Source organism: Myxocyprinus asiaticus, chromosome 19 (genome assembly GCF_019703515.2).
Source record: "Myxocyprinus asiaticus isolate MX2 ecotype Aquarium Trade chromosome 19, UBuf_Myxa_2, whole genome shotgun sequence".
Classification (NCBI taxonomy): Eukaryota; Metazoa; Chordata; class Actinopteri; order Cypriniformes; family Catostomidae; genus Myxocyprinus; species Myxocyprinus asiaticus.
Genome location: NC_059362.1, coordinates 36,899,600 through 36,927,529, shown reverse-complemented (window position 1 = coordinate 36,927,529; position 27,930 = coordinate 36,899,600). Strand labels below are relative to the sequence as shown.

The window sequence follows — 27,930 nt, the reverse complement described above, 5'->3', positions numbered from 1 at the left end:
CAAATACATCATGGTTTTCAGATACTCTGTCCAAACTCCAACACGAAGACGGCATTTTCAAATTTGTCCACTTGGGAGAGCATTTTCAAAAAGATCAGTTTTTGCTGTCAAAAAGGCACCTCAGTGTGGACGGAAGGCCAACACGTAGAGAAAAAGATGTGTTTTCAAAACTTATTAGTGAGGATGTGGCTTTAGTTTAAGTCAAGTTTTTACTTAAGACTGTTTTGAACTAGATGTTTGAAACCAACATGCACAACCTCTGCTAGGGAAAACAAGCATTTGTGTATATGTTATAGTTATAGTTATAGTTATAGATACTGAGATATAGCCATTGTGACAACTTCCAGTGTGATCATATACAGTAATAACTGCAATTTCAAACAGAGGGTCAGTTGAAAATCCATTGTTTTATAACACATAGGCAAAGTTTTTCAAAAATAAAGAGAAAACATCCAATAAGCATCACGTTACACTTTCAAGATCAAACATAGGAGCTACCAGAAAATAATGAAATTAAGCTAAAAGAAATAAAAGCGTTTTTCACCAATGCATTACCGAACAGTATTACTATAAACTATAATTGCCCATTTGAGTCCATTACTGAGAGAGGTCAGATGGTAGCAGACAAAAAATTTGCCCCTGTAAAACATTATGCAGCCAAAAGAGATTTACATGGGAAAATCCCTTGCCAGAGGCAGACAAATTGTTCCCAGAACCTAGCTATTAAGAGGATGTAGAAATGAGGATTATAAAGAACTACGCATGTCTCCACTTAAGGCAGCATTGGATGGACCAGTGTAACTCCTGTGACCTGGACTACATCCCCATCTAAAAATATTTTAGATTAAGGGATAACATGCATAATGTACACAGCTTTAGCTGTCACATTTCAAATAGCGTTATTAAACTGGACGCTTTCATGTTTGGAGTTACTGTCACTCACACGCTACATTATGCAGACAAATCCACTTATAGCCAACATGTTATTGCTTTTTATATACTAAATACATCAGGGTGCTGAAGTGTTTGAAACAAGTGTGGAAGATGATGTGCATCTCTGAAATATTCAAAACCTCATATTTATCTAACTCAACCTGAACCCCATGAGCAAAATGAGAAAATGCAAAGAAAATATAAGGCATGCGGACTGCTGTGTAGGCTATTCACCTACTGTGGGGTTTGACGGGGTCTGCCAGAGTGCAGGAGTGATCTGCAGTTTGTGGTTAGCTGTGGGGAGCATGCAAGAGTTTCCAGAGATGAGGTAGACTTGCTCACAGAAACTGCACTTCAGAGATGTCCATGTGGTTCTAGATGAGTGCAACCACCAGCAATCCAAAACTTCATCTCATTCTGTTGGCCCCAAGCCCTCTGACATGCAAAGCTCAGGCTTCGAGTCCAAAATATGTGCAAGATTTTACTGAGTAGGCCGCAGTGAAATGCATTTATTAATATCATATACAGTAGTGCCAAAAGTCACATTCTTGAAAACCTGTGTAATATCACTGAATACAGGCCCGGTTCTACAATAGTGCAATATTATGCTAAAAGAAAAGTGTGATGCAGCCACTACGTGTCCATGTTTAGTGCCAAGTCTGTAAGCAAACCTTTTCAGTGATGAACTTTAGTAAAATCCCAATGGATCTTCACATTATTTGCACACGGAGGGGACACGCAAACAAAACCAAGTGAGAGAGGAATATGTTTGTTATTTGTGAAGTGCTGAAGTCCCTCACACATGTATGTGAATGTTACCCTGGCATCAGTGCCATGCAGCCTGTTTTATTCAGTTGTGTGCTGAATGGGATGCCAAACAAACCATTGACAAGACCCACATCATGAGCATGTAAACGGGTTGATAATGTTTTGAGAATAAAACAACTTTATCCACTTTGAGGCAAACATTAAAATAAGTTTTAAGAATCTATCAGTGTTAAATTGAATACTAAATTACCACTGCATTGAAGAATGGTAAAATAAACAATTATTTTATTCAGCCTTTATTCAGTTTTACTAACACATGATAGAAAAGTAGCAGCAAAACTTCAAGCAATCGCAGAATGGTCCCATCAGTTTGTATAAACTTGTGCATCATTCATTGAGTGCATGAGTGCACTTCTACTTCTGGGCTTAAAAGATACAAATATGCAGAACTTTTTAATCATCTCTCTTCCATGTTCTACTTAACATCTGATGTGGCCACGTACCAAAATAATTGCACACCCCTGCTCAATTGAATATGTAAGACTAATACTGTAAATTGGCAAGCAGATTTCCTTGAATCCCAGCAAACACACAAAAATCCTTGCATCAATTTATAAATGTGCATGATTTTGCAAATCAATATGTCCTAATCTGCAGGCGCAGCATTTTGCTGTCATTTTCAGCAACAGATCATGTAAAAAAAAAAAGAATTATAAAAAAAATAACCAAGCATTAAACGTTTTGTATGTTAAAAAAAAACAAAAAAAAAAAAACATATATATATATATATATATATATATATATATATATATATATATATATATATATATATATATAATAAAGTTCTTTGTTGTTTTAGTAGCATTTATACATGATTTAATCTATTAAAAGATTTGTAATTACGATACATCTCCACTTTATACAGAGCACCCCCACTATTTTCAGAAGCACCCTCAGTGATTTTGATCTGGAACCGGGCCTGACTGAATAAGTCAAAATATTAACCAAGTTTATCAAGCAATGCAGAACCAAACTAGAGTAAAATTAATGACCAAAGAAAGACTAATAATACTGCCTTTTGCGAGTGCAATAGGAACTAGGAACAGTAAAGTGACTGTCTGAGAGGCCGACTGAGGTTGTGGACATGTGGTTTGTGTGGCTAGCCTACTCTACTTTCTATATGTCTATTTCAATTTTCTGTTAACTCACAAAGTTTATAGCCTAGCTTATAGCCATTAAATGTATGATGGCAACCATCATTCAACCACATTTGAAAAGAGAACTGAAGACGCTAAACCGCAAGTCTTAATGCAGTCCACAGACAGGACATAGAGCAATATATCTGTCTTTTGGATACATTTATTGCCTGGGTTGGATTTGTGTGGGTAAACACATGCTAATCTTTTTTCCTCTTATCAATCTCTGGCTATATCTGATTCCAGATCCTGTAATTAGAGTGAGATGCCCTAACGTACGTACAGCATATTCAAGAGCACTACCCTGGCTTGACACTGTTGCAAAGTGCACTTTAGCAGCCTATAAATAGCCTATTCGGTCTCATTAAGATGCTGTTTTGTTTACAGCAACATAATGCCATGGACCCAAACACTGGTGTGGGCACTGATGTTCAAGTCTGTTTGCAAACATCAAAGTAAGTCCAATCAATCTAATGAAGAGAGTGAACTCAGACATCTTCTTGCTCACCAGCCTCCTGCTTACTTTTGTCTTGTTTCTGCCAATTAGATGTCCCCTCTCAGAAACCTCCCACTCTAATCTTGACAGATAATGAGGAAATATTATTAATTCATTACAACTGCCTTCAGATTTTAATTTGGTTTCATAACTGTCCTACGGTTAATCAAAAACTGTCAATATAGATTGAGATTTTTGGATGGAGGTTGGCAAGACCGCTGAAGCAGTGTTCACACTTTGTGCATGTTCGTTATGCATATAGCTCCATTCATCCGTTTATCCATCCATTTATCCATCCATCCATCCATTTATCCATCCGTCCATCCATCCATCCATCCATCCATCCATCTTATATACATCCTGTCTGTTTGATATCTGTTCATCAATTGCTGAAAAATAAAATTGTTTAAAGTGGCAACAGTTAGTAAATAGTGTGAAACAGTTAGTTCAGGTCTTCTATTCTGATTGGACACATGACGTTCCAAGAGTGCTGATATTTAGTTATTTATTTACAGTATTTTTTATATTTAGATATTTAACAGCACTGGAACACTCACTGTATCACTCCGCTTGTCTGTGTTCACAGCGTTCCAGATTTATACTGCTTTAGCTTTGTTTGGAACTATTTTCGATAGTGGAGCAAAAATAGACAAATAAGCCGACCATATTGTGTCTAAAATGTAAGTTACTCAATATTAACTTCTTATTCATGGATGGGTGTTATTTCAACTTTGGGCACTTTTAGCACTGTGGACATCTAGAAAGTAAAATTTAATTAAAAAAGTTTTTTAGTCTTAATAGTTCTGTTTTATTTGTTTATCAACAATGTCCAGCAGTGTATGTTAATGCATCACACCAAATGTATGTCATTTTTGTCATTTTTTCTGAAAGTCATGGAAATTACCTTTTCCAACTTTTACTTTTTATGACATTAATGTTTTTGAAACAAAATGGCCAACTCCATTGTCCTTTCATAGCTAACATTTTATGCATCCTAAATACATACAATTAAATATTTTCACTGGCACAATTACAATTTGATTGGAAATGATGGCACATAAGATACTCTCAAATTATATGTACCTTGATTTTTCTTAGTTTTTTCTCATGTTTCATCTCAAGTATGCCCTTCACTGACACTTTTGTCAACTTTGTTAACAAGTACACTAACTTTTGAAATAACTTTATTAGGGGCAAAATTGTTTGGTGTAGTGGAAATGATGGCACAACTGTGGGACAGTTGTAATTTTTGAAAAATGTATAGAAATCATTTTCACACAAGAAGTATTGAAATGGTTTATTTGTATTTCTCTCTTTGTTTAGATGATCATAGTTTAAAACACATAATAATTCATATTTCTATAATAGATATTCATAGTTAAAATTGAAAGTTTGGTTCTGGGACAAGGCTATAAAAACAAAACGCATAAAAGGCAAGTTTCAAAGTGCAAATTTATATAACAAAAATATATTTTTTAAATATGTTAGTTTTAATAAAAAATCAACCTATGGGACATGAAATGACCCACATCACAGCCATGCTGATATTCTGCACAACAGCACTATTGCTTGTGTGTGAATAATAGAACAGTAAAAATGTCCCATTCTGCATCAAGAGCTCAGGTCTGCATCCTACTCTATCTCTTACCTTTCCATTTCCTCATTTGCCTGAGAATGAATAATGTGTGTGCTGAGATTGTAATTGTCCCTGTGGACTTTGAGAGTTGAGGGTTGTTTACTGTGCCGCCGGCTTTCATCATAATCTTGACAAGCAATAAATGATACGGTGTGTATATGAAACATTCTGCATTTCCATAGTCACACAGGACATTCCATATCATTAACGTGTATGGTTTGTGGTCACAGTCTGTCCAACCAAAGAGAGCACACACACACACACACACACACACACACACACACACACACACCACTACAGTGTAGACAGAGATATTTTGAGTGTAAGGTGCATATCCGTGTCTGCAGCACATTATAGAGAGGTGTGAAAAGGCAGATGGCCAAGGAGAGATGTGCAAACACTGTACTTTCACTGGTTTGGAGACAGAGAAAGAGCACAGAATACAGTAAACATCCACCATGACAGCCTAAGAGCTGGGCAAACAGAATTATGTGCAATAATAACACACAGATGCTCTTTGATGCTAAGGCTGAATAAGAATATCTTCCCAGTTCACGCTGAAGTATTTCCAGCACCTGTACGCAACAGGTTACTCACCATTTTCTTGTTTTTAAGTAAAGCACAAGACCTTCTTTCCTCCATTTTAATTAGTTCCTATTTTAGGTTCTTGAGCTATCATTAAAACTATTAGATTGTTCATTGTATTTAATGTTTTGATAAATGTGTAAAAGGGTGAACGTGCAAATAAAATATTGAACTATTAATGTCAATGTTGGGTTGTTATTTTGTGATATTACAATCTCATGTGTTTATTTTGCATATCAGATACATGGACAAACATTTCACATGTGTTTCATTGAATTTGAACCCTCATGTACAGTAGTTCCAAACCCATATGACTTTCTTCTTCAGAACACAAAATAATATATTTTAAAGATATATGTATATGTGCAGTAAAAACTGAGTTACATTTTGGTCTATTCTCACCCAAGACTTTTGAATCGCTTTAGAAGACATGGGTTAAACCAATGGAGTTGTATGAATTACTTTTGTGCTGCCTTTATGTGCTTTTAGGATCTTCAAAGTTTTGGTTACCATTCACTTACATTGTATGGACCTACAGAGCTGAGATATTCCTTTAGGAATTCTAGTTTGTGTTCTGCAAAAGAAAGAAAGAAAGTCAAACACATCTAGGATGGCATGAGGGTGAGTAAATGATGAGAGAATTTTCATTTTTGGGTGAACTATTCCTTTAAAGTACAGCAATGCGTGTTTTAGTGTTCTGATATCTAAACAATTAAATAATTGATTTGTTAGAGGATTTTGAAATCTTTCAACCAATTCTTAATATTTGTGAATGCATTATAATACTCTAAGGTGACATTATGACATTTGATATAATGGGCAAATTACTGACAATAATAATCAAATAATCTTTAATCATAGGAATGAGACAAAAATCTTCTCAGATGACACAGTGCAGTGCCATTCTTAACCACCAGAGGTCTTGATGCTGCTCCTCATATCAGGGAGAAATTGGGACAGCCATTGAAAATCACCCGTGACACCTATTTCCAAACTACTGTTTCAAAGTTTCAAAAAGATAAAATCTTAGTAACTGAATATATTTAGATCATGTGTTTTGAACAGATATCTGCCTAACAAGCATGCATTTCCACACTGTAAAAAATGCCTGTAATTTTAACGGTAAAAGACTGTAAAAATGCTAGAGAAAAAAACAACTTTAATTTATTAATGAGTATTAACTGTAAAATATACAGTAAAATGTTTTAATATATTTAAAAAATACAATACAGTAGTTTTTACAATAAAATGTTGATTTTCCTGTATAATTAATGGTAAAAATTTACATTATGTTTAACAAGAGAGAACATGTACTTTTTACAGTAAATTATTGTTAGAATTACAGTAAAAACAACAACAACAACAAAAAAAAAAACAATAATCGGGTGTCCCCACAATTCCCTGTATGACCCATCATATTTCATTATTTTATGGAATAGTTATGTATGGAGTGTTCTGTTTTATATTTGATGTAGTTTAGTCAATGTTTACTGCATTATTTAAATTTCACATGTGGTACCCTGATGGTGTTAAGTGTTTGTGTAAGAGACATGTTTATTGGTCATTGCTCCTGGAAGAGCCACTATTAGTGAATTTCATGTCATCATGTGCTCTTCTGTAATTTTTACAGTGATTATTAAAGTAAAAATCAGATTTTTTCATTTTCAGAATGTTAATATCAAGTTTATGACATTTTGTTTTTTACTGTAAATTTAAGAGAACTTTTTTTTTTTTACAGTGCCATCGTGGTTATGTATATTACTACAGTTTTAAACTGTAAAATTTACAAGTTCTTTAAAGTTGTAAATTTTTTACTATATGTTTTACATAATTATTCTGGCAACCACAACTGACAGTTTTTTTTGTTTTTTTTAGTGCAGGTAAAACTCTTCTAAACGAACAATTAAATGAATCAGAGCGGCGCTCTCTTTTATAGTCGGCAGACCTAAAAAAAAGAGTATTTAAAATGGTATGGACTCTGAGACTTTAGGCGTGTCTGTTTGCCAGGCCTTTGTCAGTTTTGCAGGGTGGTTTTACAGCTTAGGTACATGAGATGAAAGGAGTTCTTTGGCGAGGATTCACCGTCATGCCACATTAGTGCCCTGCCTTATCACGGAGACAAACTGACCTTTGTCAAGTGTAACATATTCTTATGTAATTTCCTGACAGTGTGGCAAGAGCAGAAAAGAAAGCGCTGGGATTCCTGAGAATGACGTGTTGCTGTGTGTGAGGTTAATCACAGGGATGTGAAAGCCACACAATAGCCACAGATTACTGGTGGTAAACTAGGAGTGGAAAAGGAAGAGGCAGCAGATCACTCTGAATAAGCGCTGGCAAGATGACTGCTGTCGAGGCAATATTACACCATCTCTATTGGAAACACATATACAGCCAAGGGCTATATTCCTGTGTGTCACATGTGAAATTGTGTATGTGGGATGTCTGCTAGCCTGTTGAAGTGCAATGAGAAGTGGGCCTCTGTGTTTACAAGAAAACAGGAGGAAGTCTGTTGTTAATGGTATTTGGTCTTGTTTTTGACATCTTGATTACGAAGAATGTAATAAGAAAGGGTACTATTGACTGTAAAGGAATAGTTCACCCAAAAATAAATTCTGTCATCAAGTACTCCCCCTCAAACCCGTATGACATTCTTTCTTCAGTGGAACACAAAAGGAGATGCTAGGCAGAATGAAAGCCTCTGTCAGCACTCACTTTCATTACATCTTTTTCCACATTCTTTTGTGTTCCACAGAAGAAAGAAAGTCATAAGGGTTCGGAACAACATGAGGGAGAGTAAATGATGACAGAATTTTCATTTTTGGGTGAACTATGCCTTTAACTGTAAAGCATGTCTACAGATTTACAGCTCCCAAAACCCTAAATCCCTTGGTATTATCTGTCTTATTTTTACAGCTTGACTTTAAACATTTATACTGAACATAAAAACGTATATACCATGAAAAAAAAAAAAAAAAACTTTGGAACTCACTCATCCAAATCTGAAAAAAATCCACATAACCAATGTTTGGTAAATTACCAAAAATAATAATAATAAAAAAAATCCACTATAAATTACAAATTGGTTTTCTAAAACTGTAATCAAATTACCTGACTGATTTCTTCTTTGAAAATGTAAGCACATTACTAATTAGTTTACTATTTACTAATTACTTTAAGTTGCATTCTACAACACTTCACAAAAAAGTGTGTTTTTCTGCTCAACGAGTTCAAAATAATGTCTACAGTTGAAGTCAGAAGTTTACATACACCTTAGCCAAATACATTTAAACTCAGTTTTTCACAATTCCTGACATTTAATCGTAGAAAACGTTCCCTGTCTTAGGTCAGTTAGGATAACTACTTTATTTTAAGAATGTGAAATGTCAGAATATTAGAGAGAATGATTTATTTCAGCTTTTATTTCTTTCATCACATTCCCAGTGGGTCAGAAGTTTACATACACTTTGTTAGTATTTGGTACCATTGCCTTTAAATTGTTTAACTTGGGTCAAACGTTTTGGGTAGCCTTCCACAAGCTTCTCACAATAAGTTGCTGGAATACTGGCCCATTCCTGACCTTGCTTCAATATATCCACATACATTTCCTTCCTCATGATGCCATCTATTTTGTGAAGTGCACCAGTCCCTCCTGCAGCAAAGCACCACCACAACATGATGCTGCCAACCCCATGCTTCACGGTTGGGATGGTGTTCCTCGGCTTGCAAGCTTCACCCTTTTCCTCCAAACATAACAATGGTCATTATGGCAAACAGTTCAATTTTTGTTTCATTAGACCAGATATAGGACTCGTTTTACTGTGGATATAGATACTTATCTACCTGTTTCCACCAGCATCTTCACAAGGTCCTTTGCTGTTGTTCTGGGAATGATTTGCACTTTTCGCACCATACTACGTTCATCTCTTGGAGACAGAATGCGTCTCCTTCCTGCTTAAAGGCAAAGTTAACTTAGTGTATGTAAACTTCTGACCCACTGGAATTGTGATATAGTCAATTAAAAGTGAAACAATCTGTCTGTAAACAATTGTTGGAAAAATTACTCATGTCATGCACAACGTAGATGTTCTAAATTACTTGCCAAAACTATAGTTTGTTAATATTAAATCTGTGGAGTGGTTAAAAAATGAGTTTTAATGGCTTCAACCTAAGTGTATGTAAACTTCTGACTTCAACTGTATATTTCCTCGTCCATTGACACACATCCTTCAACTGTCACAGAAACACAAACAGACATACATATGAACATCATTCATATTTTTAATGTACCCAAATAATGTACTTAAAAGTAATTACCTTAATTAAAAGTCAGTAACTGTAATCTGATTACAAGCATTCAAAATGTAATGTATCACACTTCTTTTAGACTAAATAATAATTAAATTACAGTAAAACATATCCCAACACTGTTCATGAAAAAGTAATGCACAAACATTTCAGGATGACTCACTTGCACACTGGCTTTGACAGTACATGCTTAAACCAGCACGTATTTCTGATTAGACATAAATATACACATGAACATGCACACACTCATAAATAAAGAGCTCAGTCACAACACCATGTCCAGATGTAAAGGCAATCCTTGCGTTCTTGTACAAAGCTTTTCCTTTCTTGCTACTGTCAGCATTGAAATAGGCTACTGATTCTGTATTACACTTATTAAGTGTAAAATAATAAAAATATAAAAGTATATAAATGATGATAAAGAGCAGGAGGAGGATGAAAATACTTTCAGTAATCAGTCATGGGAGTTTTGTTTCCAGAAATGTGGTGATCACTTATGCTTCTGGGAAACAAGGGTACAGTGTGATTCATGACATTGAAGCGTTTATAATAACATTGAGCAGTGTTTTTATCTGGTCCACCGACAGTTAACCAAGAACAGCTCTGTGCTGCTGGGAATACCCTTAGTGTCCTTGAGAAAATGACTCTGCATGTTGAAAACATGCCAACACCTGCACAGGCACTCTCAAGCAGCAAACGACAACCAGTGCAACAAGATGACTAGATAAATGTTGATGAAACATGGCCTTTGGGTCAAGAGCAGACATTTCCATTTCCTTTTTATTTCCTGCGGGATAGCACCATTGACTAGATGTCTAAGCCCGTCCAGCACTGCTGATTTACGTCTTTGCACTGTCAATTATGTTTGAGTGACTCAGATTCCAGTGCTTCTTTGGGGATGCCCTTGCTGTGGATTAGAGAGAAGCTCCCCATTGCCAAGGCGATGGGAACTCCAGGTCACAGCTGATGTGATCCAGAGCTCCTTATAGGAAACATAAGCCACTCTAACCTGGCCCGTAATCCATTTAACACAATACGGAACAGATGCACCACTGTAGACAAGACACACATACAACAATTCATTAAAAAGTTAAAGGAGCAAAAGGATCCTTGGAAATATGTAAGAATTCCTTTCAGTTTACTATTGTAATCATTGTTTATTTGAAGCCAGACAAGACCTGCATGCAGAGCTGACAATGAACTATAAAATGTCTGTAATGGAAAAATAATGTTAAAATGCTACTGAATTTTATTTTAATTGGTTAAACTTAACAGGGTTAAAAATTATATTATATTTAAGTAATTTTTCAATACAAGTTCTTTTTTTTTTAATGTAAAAGTATTATTTTACTGCATAATTAATGGAAAAAAATGTATTATGTTTAAAAAGAGAATATATGTAAATTTATGGTAAACTATGGTTAAAATTACGGTGAAAAACAATAAACAGACTTCCCAGATGTCCCTGTGTGACCCATCATATTTAAATAAAAAAAAAATAAAAAAAAGTTCTGTTATGTGCATTGGGGTTTCTATGTTATATTTTATGTTAATGTTTATTGAATTTTTTAGTGTCATGTGTAGGGACTAAAAACTAAATATTTTTTTTAATATTGGTTTATTCTGAACAGAAATTTTATTTTTTAATTCCGGCCTCCTTTCCAATTGGTAACCGCTTAGAACGAAATAAAAGAACGGTTAATAACGGGGATTTACGCCCCTGTTTACGTGGATTTATAATAGGCATCCGTCTCTACATTAGGGGCAAGTGGGGCTAAGCCCTGCCAGAAGTGGCGCTGTTGTGCAAATTGCATAGCATCATCATAAATTTATTTTAAGAAATAATATATTTTCCGCATCTTAAACGTGTTTATGTCCATTATACAAGAAAAAAAGTATATATTCTTTTGAGAAATTCTATTATTATTAAATTATGTTGCGTAAAAGGTATTTAATTGTTCTCGTTTGCTATGAGTGGGGCTAGCCCTTCATCCTCAATGTTAATCAACGGAGATCTGGAGAACGTCATGCGCATGTGCAACGACCGTTCAATGATGGCCTGAGGGGCTAGTTTACCTTTGCTCCTGAGCCAGTCAAAAGCTTTGATCATATTTATGTGAAGCTGTTGACATGACCATCGGAAGTTACCGGGTGCAGAGTAGATCTGCGTAGTGAACTTCATTGATAAGTTTTAAAAGCTATTTTTTTTCCTAATATGCTGCTGGTTGGATTAGTTAAAGTGCACCATTCATCATTTCATTGAATTGTATGCCATTGCGTTGAGGTGTTGTGTTGTTGGTGCATTGATTTGTATTAGATATCAATGACTGATAAATATTGGACGTCTGTCGTCATTTTGATTCGTTTTGTTATGCTTTTCATTCGAGTCAGTGAGATAATATGCACACCCTTTGACGATTTGTCTATTTGTGGTTTACTTTCATGGTCACTTGAGCTTTTTGACGTGGATGTGCACGTCTTAGTGGTGTTTTGCACTGAGATTAAATCATTAGGGATGTTTGTGTGGCATCATGTTCAGAGGATGTGCCAGAAAAAAGTCTTTATTCGTCACTCTCTGTAAAATTTCTGTTATGATCTGTTTTATCAGTCATACTTGTTTTCATTTTATAAGTATATAAGGGCATTGGGGCGTAGCATCCATTATAATGGCACATAAATGATAGTAGATAGGCTTTTATGATAGATTTTTTGACTCCCCTTGTTTGAGTCCAGTGAAACCAATGAGTTCTAGTGTGAAACTTCTACCTGTCAATCATGTAACTAAAGTTTAAATAACGTATTCACTCCGAAACAATTGAAAGGGACTTTGTTCCCATTTTCGGTTACTTTCTGCAAAAAAATCACGTTCATTTTAGGTTTTCGTTCCTTGAACCGTTTTTAGTCCCTGGTCTAATTGCTCCTGGAAGGGACACTCTTGATGGACTTTAAGCCATCATATGGCCTTCTGTTGTTTCTACAGTGTTTAATAATATATTTTTAAAGGGATAGTTCACCCAAAAATGAAAATTATATCATTATTTACTCACCCCCTCATGCCATCCCAGATGTGTATGACATTCGTTCTTCTGCTGAACACAAACAAAGATTTTTAGAATACTATGTTGTCTGTTGGTCCATAAAATGCAAGTGAATGGTGGCCAGAACTTTGAATGTCCGAAAAGCATATAAAGGCAGCATAAAAGTAATCCATAAGACTCCAGTGGTTAAATCCATATTTTCAGAAGTGATATGAAAGGTGTGACTGAGAAACAGATCAATATGTAAGTCCCTTTTTATTATAAATATCCACATTCACGTCCACATTCTTCATCTTTTGTTTTAGGTGATTCACATTCTTTGTGCATATTGCCACCTACTTGGAAGGGAGGAGAATTTATAGTAAAAATGACATAAGTATTGAGTTTCTCATCCACACCTATCATATCGCTTTTTGGACTGTCAAATTTTCAGACACCATTCACTTGCATTGTATGGATTGGACCTATAGAGCTGAGATATTCTTCTAAAAATCTTCATTTGTCTTCAGCAGAAGAAAGAACATCATACATGTATGGGATGAAATGAGGGTGAGTAAATTATGAGAAAATTTATATTTTTGGGTGAACTATCCCTTTAAGTGAAAAGCATATTTTTGTAGTTTTAGAAATTTGGTATATTAAGTTAAATTATTTAACTAAACTGTAAAAAATACAGGCACCAAAATGACATCACGTAATGCCTGAAACATGATCACTGTATTTTTACAGTGAATTTCTGGCAACCATATAAATGTAACAGATTTTTTTTTTTTTTTTTTTTTTGTGAAATCTCCACACTTACTGTATCACCTACAGTTTAAGTTTTTCTTTCCTAAACAGTAAGTGTCATGAATGGAGACAGGGAAAACAGGTCACTGACATTTTGGTTTAGAAAAGAAAAAATCCAGCCACCAGGGAAGCAATTTGATGCTGAAATAAATCACAGATTGGGGCAGTGCACCATGAATGACAATTTTACATTATCTACAAGTGCATCTCTTGGTACAGATGAAAAAGTAAAATTTTGTAATCCTCTATTATGAAACCCTATTTCAACATGATATCTTACTCCATTGCTCTAGCATAATTTACAGGTCAAGTAGACCCGATGTCATTGCGCGTTCTCGCTCTGTGCTGACACACCAAATTTCAGGAACTCCTGACATCTGTCCCGGTTTGGAGTGTGTCGCATTCGAAGTCCGTTCTGGAGAAAAACTCCCTCCCCACTCCCTCCTCCCCCTACCGCCCCATGGGTTGTACCTCACTCTGGGACTCGCGCTGGGGGATCCGATGACATCACAATTACAATGATCCACGCTCGACACTTCTGTCTCTCTCTTTCTCTCGCGCTTGCCGCTATTCTTGGAAGCGGCGCTAGGAATAACCCAGTCTGCCCCCCCCGCCTGTCGCAAAGCCCCAGCAGAAGCTGATTTACTCACATTCATCTGTTCCTGAAGCAAAGGCGCACCGCATTCTAGTCTAACATCTGGCTTCTGCAGAATCACTGCAATTTCGCGAGAATCGTTTCGCGTCGTTCTTCGAATTTAAACAAACGCTTTGTATCCAGTCTGAGCAGGAAGCGATATTGACTTTTGCATATAAGGGGCTGTTCAGACCGAGCGCGTTCTTGCGCTGAGGAAAGCAGGTGTCTCGAGACGCGTGTTTAAAATATGACGCTCCTTTTTACATAATAATAATAATAATAAAAGTACAAAAACAATTAGTATACAGCGCAGAAGGACGCAAAAACACGTTTGGTGTGAACGGCCCTTAGGCGGTTGACATTCTTTTTGAATGTTGTGGACGTTCTGGAGTGGGCGGATTTGAAAGTGTTCTACCGGTAAGTGCTCGTAGACCTTGTTCTTTGTATGACAGGGAGTGACATGCTTTTGAAAGCGCAAAAATGTTGCGGACGGGTCTCCTCCGCTTATTGGGATATGTGGGGAATACCCAGAGAGTGAATATTGCGTAATATCCCGAGGAATTTGCACAGCTGGTGCAAGAAAACGATAGGCTACACGTCGCTACCCTGAAAGCGACTTTGTCATAAATGTTAAAATGGTCGCCCGTTACAGGATCAGTGCTGCTTGGTTTGTTATAGTTCGTTTTATCAGCATCCTCCAACGTAATGTTGTGATCTGTATTTTCATGTACACAGTGCCTGTGTGCGTGTATGTCTGTGTGAGCTGCAGAGAGAAAGTGGGTGGGACTTTGGCTCGTTCCGGGAATGTTCCATGACGCGCTCTCAGTCAGTGAGGGGCCCCTTTAGGAAGACACTCGACGTTCGATTGTTGCTCAAGTCAGATGTCAGCTCAAATAACGATGTGTTGGAACAACAGTAATTTCTTTAATGCTCAATTTTGATATAATTGTCAGAATCACAGTCTTTTAATCGAATAAAAATCCATGGAAAGTTATGCATGTTGTAATGCACCTAAATAAACCCTCTTAGCTTTATATTGCAGTGTCAAACTGATTTGTACTTTTCTGTTTGTATATGATGAGCTAATTAGGTCTTATATGTCAGGTTAGTATAGACAGTAGCATTATGTAACAGTGCAAGTGATCGCAGTAGTAGAGCAGGGTCAAGGGTGCAGTGAAGTATTTACAACCCATCAGGCAAATTAGTTTATTTGACTAAGCCAAATAGATGAGCCAGTGCTCCTTGCTCTGGCTTGATATATATTTCCAGTATAATGCATAAACACACACACTGTATCTCTTCCTGACACTGACATATGATACATAAACATCATTTTGTTTTCCAACACCAGAGTTCTTTCCATCAAGAGGCAACAGACAGAGTTGAAGGTTTGACAAATGTCCTTACGCATTTTTTTCCACAACAAAATCAATCACATTGATTCCCTCTTGAGCTTTGACACATCTAGGATTTCTGGCAGTTTGTTTGTAGTTATTTTCGATGGAAAGTTGCTTTTAAAGGTAAACTGACCCACCTCATGTTCTTGTTCTCACTACCCAAATACACACACATACTTAACAGATTTGATTTCCAAAATGCCTTTCGTTCCATAATGCCAACAAACACAAATGTGTTCCTGGAATGAGGGAAGCATATTCAAAGGGGTTCAAATTCTTTGGTGCCTTCTGATGGAATTTCTCAGCTCTTTTGTTCCACACAATAAAAGTGCCAATATTTTGAAGCTCCAAAAATCACATAGGCCAGCATAAAAATAATCCATATGGCTCCAGTGGTTATATCAGTGTCTTCAGAAGCAATATGGTTGGCGTGGTTGTGAAACAAATCAATATTTTAGTCAATTTTTACTATAAATTATCCTCCTTGCTCAATCAATTTCCACTTTAACTTTCACTTTCTTCTTCTTGTGTTTTTGGTAATTCACATTCTTTATACATATGCCCCCTACTGGGCAGGGGAAGAATTTCTATCAAAAATGGACTTAAATATAATAAAATCTGTTTCTAACCCACACCTATCATATCACTTCTGAAGATATGGATTTAACCACTGGAGTCTTATGGATTACTTTTATGCTGCCTTTATGTGCTTTTTGGAGCGTCAACATTTTGGCACCCATTCATTTGCATTGTATGGACATACAGAGCTGAATACTCTTCTAAAATTCTTCTTAATTTGGATTCTGCAGAAGAAAGAAAGTCATGCACATTTGGGATGGCTTGAGGGTCAGTACATGATGAGAGAATTTTCATTTTTGAGTGAACTATCCCTTTAAATGCAGAAGACCCTCGGCACAAATTTAAAAGGACAACCACTAAACTTTTATTGGCTACAAAGTGGGCGCTGGCTTCAAGTTGTTGGCGTTCATGCTATTTTAATTGGATAAAATTCTCTGGGTGCTGTATTTATAGTTAGCGGTTCTTCAAGGTTCTCTCATGGGTTCGAAAACAGAGTTGCTTTGATTAATCTGAAAGTGAACTGTTCCAAGCAGGGCATGTACTGTTTGTTGCATGTATTGGTACAGTAATTTTCTTCAGCTCATTTCAGTCTTAATTAAATGACTACACTAACTATGCAGTGCTTTATGATAGTCAGTTACCTTTGTATGCTGTATACCATTCTATCCACAATAAAGGTGTAGCCAGTTTAATTGGCGTGCACCAGTTGTGGTTAAATGCAAAATTGTTTTTTGTGTACATGATGAGGGTCAGGATGTGGTCCCAGGGTGTTTGGTATGGAGGAAAACACGTGAGGTGTACCACCCCTTAAAGGAGTGGAGTGTGACAGTAGATGCCTGCATCTGGATTGTGCCTTTCCACCTGTTGCTTCAAGTTACATAATTGGTTTTCTTGTCAAGAATGCAAGATTAGTACAGAAGATAGCGATCTATGATGGCCATGTACATGTGTTCGGTGTGAGGGGGTTCCTTATCAAGGAGAATCAGAGATAGGTGATGGGTGGATTTGCTTTTAATGGCGGAGCTCTTTGATTTCCAGTTTCCCTTTAAGGAATATTCAGAGTCAAATACAAGTTAAGCTCAATCGATATCATTTGTGACAATGTTGATTACCACAAAAAATTATTTTGACTTGTCCCTCCTTTTTTTAAAAAAAAGAAAAAGAATAAATCGAAGTTACAGTGAAACACTTACAATGGAAGTGATTGAGGCCAATATTTGGAGGGTTTAAAGGTAGAAATATGAAGCTTATAATTTTATAAAAGCACTTACATTAAATCTTCTGATAAAACTTGTCTGTTATTTGAGCTGGGAAGTTGTTTAAATTGTCGTTTTAGGGTTTAAGGGTTTACAGTGTTATGTCGTCATGGCAACAAAGTTGTAAAATTGGATACAACTTTACACAGAAAAGGTTAGTGATTTTATGACACTAAAATCACATAAACAATCAGAGAGTATTTTAACTAGTGCTGTCAGTTGATTAATCGTGATTAGTCGCAGATTTTGAAGGTGCTGAAATTTATATACATTATATATATATATATATTTTTTTTCTGTCAAAATTTACTTATTTCCTTTTTAGAAAAGAAAAGAAAACAACAAAATGTGACAATAATGTTTTATTAACTTTTTCCAAACAAAGCCTTTTTTTAACAATATAAAGATAGAAATGCACTAAAATATCACCAATTCAAGTAACATTAAACATTTCCCAAAGTCTAAGTGGGAGTTTGACTAATTGAAAGAACTAGTCTTACAAGTCTTACTAGTCTTATTCACGGCATCCACGCACAACTCACCACGTGCCCCACCGTGAGCGAACCACATTATACCACAAGGTGGTTACCCCATGTGACTCCAATTTGGTTGCTTAGGAGTCCTGGCTGGAGTCACTCAGCATGTCCTGGATTCAAACTCGCAACTTCAGGGGTGGTAGTCAGCGTCAGTACTCGCTGAGCTACCCAGGCCTCCCCTGTTTATGCTTTATTAACAGTAAATGCGTTAATCGCGATTAAGAAAAAATAATGCGTTAAACTTTTTTAAATTAATCGCATGCATTAACACGTTAACTTTGGCCGCTCTAATTTTAACATTTACGGATTGGACCCATTTACTTCCATTGTAAGTGCCTCACTTTAACATTTATTTTTTTTTAAGAAAAGGAGGGACAAGTCGAAAATCATTTTTATGGTAATCAACATTATGCTACAAATGCAGTCGATTAAGCTTTACTTGTATTGAACCTGGAATATTCCTTTAACACACTCAGGAGTTCAAAGTCTTCTGATATGCACAGATAAAGATGCTTTATGCAGGTAAGAGTGGAATCTGTATGTGTATGTTATAATCCAAAGGGCCTACTTGAAAGTGTCATGTTGAGCCGGCATCTGTGTTGACACCCTGCCAGAGTGCGAATGCTGCGCGTGACGTCCTTGTTCGCTTCAGATGCACAACAGGAAATACTCATGGCCTCCCCTCCTTCCTGCTTTGTAAAAGAGGTAGTCTCTCACTCACACTCACCCCCTTCTTTTCTTTCGTTTTCTACAGCAGCAGGGCAAGGCGAGACCTATTTTAATGCCTGCTCTCTGCCTGTGCGCCTTCACCATAGATGACGCCTCCTGTGGCCCATCGGGCCAATCAGAGCACAGCTGTTTATGTCAAAGAAACATGATCATTCTTTTTCACTCTTTTGCTGTGTTCCTTTCTCTGAGCAAATGAAGATAGCGAGAGTGGGAGCAACCGAAGGAAAGAGTGTGTGAGAAAGAGAAGAGGAGGGAGAAGGGAGGGAGAGAGAGAGAGAGAAGGCTGCAGACAGTGGCAGGGAAATAGCTTCTCGCACAGAACGTGAATGAATGGTGATTGTACAGGCTTGGACGACAGGCACAGAAGAGAGGTTTGGAGCCCCTGAGGATTTAAAGGATGCAATGTCAGGTGGGCATCTGATCTGGGCTGAGAGAGGTACTCGTACAGTCAAGAATTAAAGTAAAGAAGAGATGAAAGACTGATATATATTGTAGCTGGTGGCTTCATGGTGTTTTGTTGATTGTTTTTAATTCTTGTGTGGGGTTTGAGTGAAGTGACAGCTGGGAATTGGGCATGGACAGAGTACAGGTGGTCTGACCGATGCTGGACACATTTACAGACTACACCTGCACAAGTTTAGAATCTTATAGGTCTGTTAGCCTACTGACATACCTTTGCTGAAAATGATATATAAAAAAATTCAATATAGAAAAAAAAAAGTTATTCTTTTGGATTAGATGACTTGACATACTGTAATGGTCAAAAAAGTACTGCTGCAAATATTCATATGGCTTGCTTTTTTGTAGGTGTGGGTGTATGTAAAAAACCAGTGTAGCATGCACTGTCAATGACAGTATACTTTCTATTTCTAAACAGGGTGTGTGAGGAGAGTGTGTACCTGGATTAGATTCCCAGGACCATCAGGAGAAGAATATTAAGGTACACCAGAGGTATGCTGTGTTAAAGATACATTGTGCCATATTTATTTGAAATTATATACATTACGTCTCAGCACTTCAGCATTCACTCCTAGTGTTGAAATTTATGTTATGACTACAGCTTTATCAATCAGTAAGTGTTAAAGCAGTGACATCACCAGTTTCAGTGTATTTTTTAAAGCCTCAAAAAGGTTCACAGGAAACCAGCACTGAATGTTTTGCAAAAGCTTTTGTACAAAATGTGAAACTTACACAATAATACAATACTGGCATTCATGTTTTACAAGGGGAATTTATTACTTAATACCTATCATACCTTTTTTTAAATGTAGTTCTAAGCTTTGTTAATAGGACTGAATAATGCATGAGAAGGTAATTGAGTTGGACTAATTATTCATTATAAGAATGATGAATATAATTATAACACACCGATCTGGGAAGTATTTCTCGGTTCTCATTATTTTCAGTCACTTTTGGTGAACTTGCAGTCAACTTTGTTCAGGCTGAGTTTGAGATAACAAAGAGATAAATTAGTTGGACAATAGGAAAGAGGAAGTGAAAATAATTAAATTATAAAGAACTGTAGAATTGTAATCTTTAGCCTTCTTCAGTTTGTGCATTGTTTTGGTGGCACATTGTTGGCTTTTGAGGTAGACCTACAGTTATTGTGATATTATGATACTGTATATGTCCTGTTGTGTGTCACTCTTTGTGTAGGCCAGCCTTTACTGTTTGTCTTTCTATTTCTCTTGTTCCTTTAATTTTTTTAGTCTCCCTCAACCATATGCTCAGTGCACAAAGACCTGTTTGTGGCTGTACATAGTCGGCACTGTAGCCATGTAAAAAATAGACCTAAAACACTGATAACCATCAGGCACCGTGCAAGCCTGCCAGTAGATCAACAACACTGAGACACCAGCCACACAGAGTAAATTGTATAAGAGTGTACAAAAGTAAATTTAATGTGTGTTGGTTGATTTAGGGTGTGGTGCTGTTTGGTCTGTTTTGGTTAGGGGTGGGCATTTTGGTCATTTTGTCTACTCGAGTACTCGGACTAATTACTCAATGGGGCGGGGGGCAATGACATGTACATAACTCTATATGCAGTACAATAACATGTCTGACAAATGTCTTTGGCTGCTGCATTGCATCTTGTTGATCCAGTGTATCGTCTATTCATCATTATAGGCTGTTATAAAATAATCTGTTACAAAATGTACAAAAGATTGCATAATCCAAATCATATTTTGTCATTACTCTTTCAACTCTCAACTCCATTTTGTTAATATAGCACATTTAAAAACAACAGAGTTGAACAAAGTGCTTCACAATTTAGAAATGTAAAAATAGTAAATTATCAACACACATACACAATTCATTGTAAAGCATTATAAACTCTAATAAAAAACTGCGTATACAAGATGAGATCAATGTCAGAGCAGGTATCTCCAATAAGGATTCCCCCGATTCAAATGCCAATGTAAAAAGATGTGTTTTCAGCTGAGACTTAAAAATCTCTATAGACGGGGACGAACGAATATAAAGGGGAAGATGCTCGATCACCCTTTGACTTTTGCTTGGACTGAGGGACAGCCAGCAACATTTGGTTTGAACATCTCAGTGGCCTAGATGTATACAGGCTTAGGAGATCTGCAATTTAATGTGGAGACAAATTGTGTAGTGCTTTAAAAACAAATAATAAAATCTTAAAATCAATTCTGTACTGAACCAGCAGCCAGTGAAGAGATGATAACACAGAGGTAATAAGCTCCCTTTTTTTAAAGCCAGTCAGTAGCCTGGCTGCAGCATACTGTACAAGCTGCAGGCGGGACTGTCGCTGCTGACAGAGTCTTGCATAAAGAGAGTTACAATAGTCCAGCCTGGAAGTAATAAAAGCATGAACTACTATCTCTAAATCTTTGAAACTAAGCACGGGTTTTAGCCTAGAAATCATTCTAAGCTGATAAAAACTGCCGTGTACAACAGAATTGATCTGTTTATCAATGAAACAATTATAACACCTAGATTTCTTTCACAGTTATTGCTAAGGGAGCAAGAGTACTGGTTATCTTCTCTGTATAGTTTGGTGAAACAAATATAATAACCTCTGACTTACTTTCATTAAGTTGTAGAAAATTGTTAGATAACCAACTTTTATATTTTCCGAACAGTCCATAAGGGACTTCAGAGACTGATTATTTCCAAATTTCAAAAGTAGATATAACTGTGTGTCATCCCCATACATGTGATAAGAAATGGCATGATGGTGGCAAATAGACCCTAGAGGGCGCATATGTAGTGAAAACAGAACAAGACCCAAAACAGAACCTTGAGGGAGGCCATATTTTAGGGTAACCAAGCATTTAGCTGTGCTCGGTCTAACTGTTTGAAACACTGCCACACGCCTGGTGTGTGTGTGTCTCCCCAAGTGTGCGCTCCTGTGGGGAAAGCCGCGATGCTCCGTATTGTTGTTGCTGTGATGATTCATGATGTGTTCCATTCAACTCTGAGAGTTGGAATTTCCACCTTTCAACTGGGGAAAGTGCAACGGAATGACAATTTATGCCGGCCTTCTAGCTTGGAAACTCGTGCGGAAATCTTCAACTCCCATTTCGTCGAGATGCAGGTGTGTGTTTCTTCATGCAAACATGTCAGCACTCAGGGCAGGGAGGTTTACAGTCAGTGACAAACATTCACTTTTATTAAATAATATCCATTAACGAGTCAAAGTTCTTACATTAAATGATAATAAAACGTGTTTAGCAAACGTTTTGCAGAGACAGCTGTTCAAAACACGGTTAATTACACTCTTTTGATGATCGTAATGATAGCATTGCAGTGTTGTATATCAGTTTGGTTGCTATGAGACGTCTCTGACAGTCAATGTACCCCTCAAAATCACAATGTAATCAATCTCAAATTTAAAAATAAGCTCACTCTTTCACAGGGTTGTGTTTAGTTGTCAGGTAATTGTCACTGAATTTCAAGTTAAGTGAGAAGTCACATCATGCATGATCACCATCAATCATTGTTTTCATGATCGATCATTGGTGCAATGTCTGATTACCCGAGTACTCGTGCCCAATCCTAGTTATGGTGTGTGTGTTTGTTGAAATGAAGCTCAGTGGTTAGAACTGGGGCATAGTTAGTGTGTGAACTGTTGTGTCTGTCTGGATCAGAGTATTGTGGGTGGCAAATGTTGACCCTTGCCTGAAGCAAAGCGGTGATGCAATCACAGGTTGCTCGAGGTGATGGAACAGGCGAGCCATTTAACTTTACTCAGAAAAGTTCTGGTTGTGATGAGCAACAAATATAAATATTTTCCGATTGGTTTTGTTGGACTGAAATCATAACTGATTTTGCATGATGTGTGCATTCTTCGAAAGACAAGACAATTTAACACTTCCTCAACTGACGTCCTTCCTTCAAATATTAGATTACACAATATTATTAAATATTATTATGCTGGAGCTCGATTATAACTGCAAATGTAAACTTACTGACTGTGAGTTTAATAGCATTTGATTGGTCATGACTCCCATTGGCCAGGAAAGTTGTGATGATGTTTGCTGATTTGAGGTGATAGTAAAGTACAAGTACTTTGCTAATTCAAAAACATGCTGGCCCCTGGAAGAAAGACAGCTGTTTGACAGTCAGCTGGGGTAATCGCTGTCTTGAGTGGCATGTGTATTTTTCCTTGTCTACCCCGGGAAGCGTGAGTGTGGCTGGCAGAAAGAGGTCAAAAGGTAATTCTGCCTAACCTCTTGAAGCAGGTGGGTCATCTGTGGTTCAGAATGAGGTGATGAGATGAAATTTGCTATGGGTCATCTCTGTCTGACGTGTTCAAATTCATCTCCATTCATTCCCAGAAATATGCTTCTGTATATGGAACATAGTTTCTATGTTTGGACCAACAAGGGGTTATGATAACAATGCGACCTACTGAAATGAATCTGACCTTTAGTTGCAATGCAGAGAATGTGTATGATTCTGCATTGCAAGATTAGAAGTGTCAATAGAAATAATATGCTAACTTGAAAATGGGTGTGCTGAGATGGCAAAAAATAATATCCATCCATCCATCCAAAATTAATTTACATTTGAATTAGCCACCAGTATTAATAACAAACCACAAGAAACAATCCATGCATTGTCTTGAAGTGTTACTTTGGGATAGCAGTGGTGAAAACAGGAAGTGCATTATGTGTTTGATCACTTGACAGACAGTGTCTCTAGTGTCTCATGGTGAAATGCTGACTGATGTTTCTGCCCATTATTGCCATCAGCATGTTGGCTTTGGCTGCCAGTAAGGAGATGATGGCAAACGTTAAATATGTGTTGGTGAAATGATGTTGAGCAAATAATGCTGAGACGTTCTTAAAATGCTGAAAATATTCTTCTTTTTTTAAAACTGCTGATGTGTCAAGATTACATTCTCGTGATGTTTGTGCTACTTACAATGTTAGTTGAACTTTTGAGCAACAAATGATGTACTTCACTCAACTCAAACTCACTCCAGTATAAACAAGTCAGCACTTTAATTATGATTAATTCTTACAGCAAGCGCATATCATCTGTGTACCTGTGAGTGTTTTATTGCTAAATGTGGTGAATGAGAATTTCGTTATGGATTTCACAAAATGGTCATGGTCAGGGCATTGTCCTTCTGCCAGACCTTTAGTGTATGACACTTTTCACCCTATTGAGGGGCTGTCAGTTAAGGCATCTTCCATCCAATGCAAAAAGGTCAGAGCTGCCAATGAAGTGAGCACAGTTCTCTGGAGAGAGATTTGCTTCCTGCTTTAACCATTATGGAGTGTGTCTAGTTGTGTGTGTCTACGAGGGTCAGATTTTGCCTATATTGCGGGGACCAGATGTCCCCCAAGGATAGTAAAACTTGAAATTATCTACATTTAGGGGACCAGTCAATGGTCCCCATGAGGAAAATGGCTTGTTAACATACTAAACAATGTCTTCGAGAAAATTTGAGGGTTAGTGGTATGATTATGGGGATAGAAAATATGGAATAGTGAATTGAAAGTCTCCACCATGAAAGAAAAACAAAAGTGTGTAAGGGTGTGTGGGTTTGTGTGGTATTAAGAAACATACAGTACTCCATCTCTCAGACATATTGAGCAGGTAGTACGGCATAATATACCCCGATGCATTGCCTGTTTATGGTTCCTTTATTCCATCTGATATCACTTAAATCCTTCCTTTATACATTTAGCCGTCCATTATCCCTTAAGTGGAGGAGGTCCAGTATGAGTGATCACGGCACAGCAAAAACACTATGTGTGATCATTATAGAAATTCCTTCTTTGTCAGCAGTTGCATGCATTATGCTAATAGGGGGTCTAGCTATTTAGAAGAGCACAACCTCCCTCATATAAAGAGCTTTGATGAATACTTATGATCTGAACCGCAGCAGGGATTGCAGCCCGCGCCATCGGCTCAAGGTGGAGAGAAACGAGAGCTATCGGTCAGCCCGGCGTTTTTGTGTGATCCCCAATGGAGACAATGCACAAAAGCCCCCTAAAGCAGCAACACATACTCTGTTACTATGGGAACCTATCAGAACTGTGCTTTGTCCTTGATGGAATCAGATGGAAAGAGTAGCTTTATAAGTGGAGCTTAGAAGAGAGAGAAAAAAAGACAGAGAGAGCGAAAGAATAAAAAGCAGGAATCAGCATGTGTGAGGATGAACGGAGATGAGGTAACATTTCTGCCCTTGTGTGAATTTCAACACAGGGGGGCTCTCGACCCTCTACCGATGGAGTTAGAGAGTATTGACCCCCTCGCAGATTGGGTCAGATTGATCTGTCTCCATTGATTCAATGCATTAAACATTTATTCTGCCACTAGACCATCATCGTCTGATTAGTTTACATGTCAGTAGATTACATACTGACTAAATAGCTGCTGTAGGCAAGCTGCGAAAAAAGACAACATTGTATGGGGTGCACAAAACAAAGCGAAAGGTGACTGCACATGCACACAAACACACATTCACACATAAAGAATGAAGCACGTGGCACACAGGGACCAAAACCAGTCTCATCTTTTCCAAGCAGAACAATAGTTTATGCAGGTGTTTCTTCTGATCAGAAATAGACACGTACAGTTACACAAAGACACAAGGAAACTCGCACCCTAAACCGTTTTCTCACATGGGCAACCACGCATGTAGAGTGCACTGTGCACTTTTTCTAAAACTCAATTCTGCATTCGATACATTGTCACCCAACAGTGAAAATTCTAAAATTGTTCCAAATCCGTATGACTTTCTTTCTTCTGTGGAGCACAAAAAAGAGATGTTAGGCACAATGACAGCCTTCACCATTCACTTTCATTACTTTTTTGCATACAATGAAAGGCTGATATTCTGCCTAACATCTCTTTTTGCATTCCACGGAAGAGAGAAAGAAATATATACGATTTTGAGGTACATGAGGGCAAATGATTACAGAAGTTTCATTTTTGGGTGAACTATCCCTTTAAATGACAGAGAGTGTGTTGGGGCTAGGGCTGTCAAATTAAAATTTGTATTTCGAATATTCATCGAATTTAAGAAACAAATTTGAATGATAAAACTGTGTATTACAATTTTGGATTTGTGCCAAGCACTAACGATGACTTCAGATCTATCACATTCTTGCGCTAAAAAAGGCAAGACACAGCGGAATAACTACAGTTTAACAGAAAGCAGGTGTCTCAAGATGCTTTTTAAATTTATTTTTAATTAGACACATCATCTAAAAAACAGCTCTACTGCACGAGATGCTAAATAAACAAAAACTAAGTGAAACAAAGATGTTTGTCTAGCGCATGTTTACATAGAAAAACTAATGGATGGTTGCAAAAGCTTTCGGTGTGAACAGCCCATTACAGTTGGTGGAGGTACTTGGCCGTTGTGTCTTTAGCATTTCTCAGATTAAGCAATGAGTTTTTTAAACGCTTTGTCAGGAAAGGAGTTCAACTTGGAAATATGTGTCTCAAGATGTATTCTGTCTGTTTGAACAACCCCTGGCCTGGGCTCATAGTCCGAGCCACTTCACCACCGCTATCTGGAAATATTGCTATCCTACATACAGCAGTAATGAATAAAAAACTATGTGCTATTTCGCTGTTATTATGAAGCTTGATTCTGAGGTAGTTTACTGTGGCATCAGTTCAAGTGCAACATCATGTGGACTGTCTATTGAAGTGCCCCCCACCCAATTTTTCTTTTAACTTAACATTTGAAAATATGGACCGGCTAAACGTTATTTATTTTATGCACATTAGTTGCAAAAGGAATGCTATTTTTGTTTAACCGCCAGTTGTTATTTGCAGTAATATAACTGTGCTGTATGGTTTAAGTTTTTAATGCACCCTCTTGTGGACTCAATGAAAAAAAATCTTTTGACTTTAAAATTAGAATATTATTCGAATTTTGAAAATATTTAAGGTAAAAATTTGAACGTAGTTTCTCTGCCCAGTTACAGCCCTAGCTTTCAGCACAAGACAGCCCCTCAGCTGTTCCATACTTCCTCGCGCCACTTCCAGATAACAGAGCATTTAAATTTTAATTGTCCAGGATTGGACAACAAGTGTGTGCACTGCCGTTTCCTGTACCCAGGCAGAGGCGAGGCAAGTGGAGTGTGTCTGTAGGCAAAGCACATGGAAAGCAGTGAGAGAGCGAGCAGGAACTCTCCTGACTTGCTCTCCCACACATCACATTGCATGCTGCACACGGTGTGCAGGCAGAGAGCTAAAAACGTCCTCCTTTCATTTCCTCCTCTCTGCCAATGCAAATGATATGCCGTCCAAAAGCAGCGGAGCACACTTCCTGTTTGACGAGGTGCATGTGTGTATGCATGGGTGAGCTTCTGCAGAGGTGGAGAAGAATGTGTTCTGATAATGGAAGTCAAGATGAAGCTGGGCTTGCGGTTTTCATGCCCACTCAGTTGCCACATGCACACATGTGAATGGGTGCTCAGCTAAAGGAGCTTTGAAAAAGTCAGACGGTGACGGCTGTTTTTGGTGTGGTATTGCATCACAGCATGGGACCCATTCCATTTGCGGCTGTTTCAACTGTGCCTGTAGCACGTCTGCGGCAGAGTAGAACTCCG

At 37.4% G+C, this 27,930-nt stretch overlaps 2 protein-coding genes across 7 annotated transcripts in view; both read left to right on the top strand.

Annotated features, from left to right (window-relative positions):
• adat2 (adenosine deaminase tRNA specific 2) overlaps nt 1-7,410 on the top strand; it is a 74,614-nt gene extending 67,204 nt beyond the window's left edge. Inside the window, exons 7-8 of one of the 2 annotated variants that reach the window (XR_007892015.1) lie at nt 6,104-6,235; nt 6,476-7,410. The gene's annotated coding sequence lies outside the window, so the exon portion shown is untranslated. The remainder of the gene's footprint in view (nt 1-6,103; nt 6,236-6,475) is intronic. The other variant, XM_051644258.1, reaches the window with a different exon arrangement.
• Nucleotides 7,411-19,148: 11,738 nt separating this feature from the next.
• Nucleotides 19,149-27,930, top strand: part of LOC127409594 (transcription factor HIVEP2-like) — a 78,868-nt gene continuing 70,086 nt past the window's right edge. For 3 of the 5 annotated variants that reach the window (XM_051644240.1, XM_051644244.1, XM_051644241.1), the window contains exons 1-2: nt 19,149-19,286; nt 19,755-19,828. The gene's annotated coding sequence lies outside the window, so the exon portion shown is untranslated. The remainder of the gene's footprint in view (nt 19,287-19,754; nt 19,829-27,930) is intronic. The other 2 variants (XM_051644245.1, XM_051644243.1) reach the window with 1 other exon arrangement.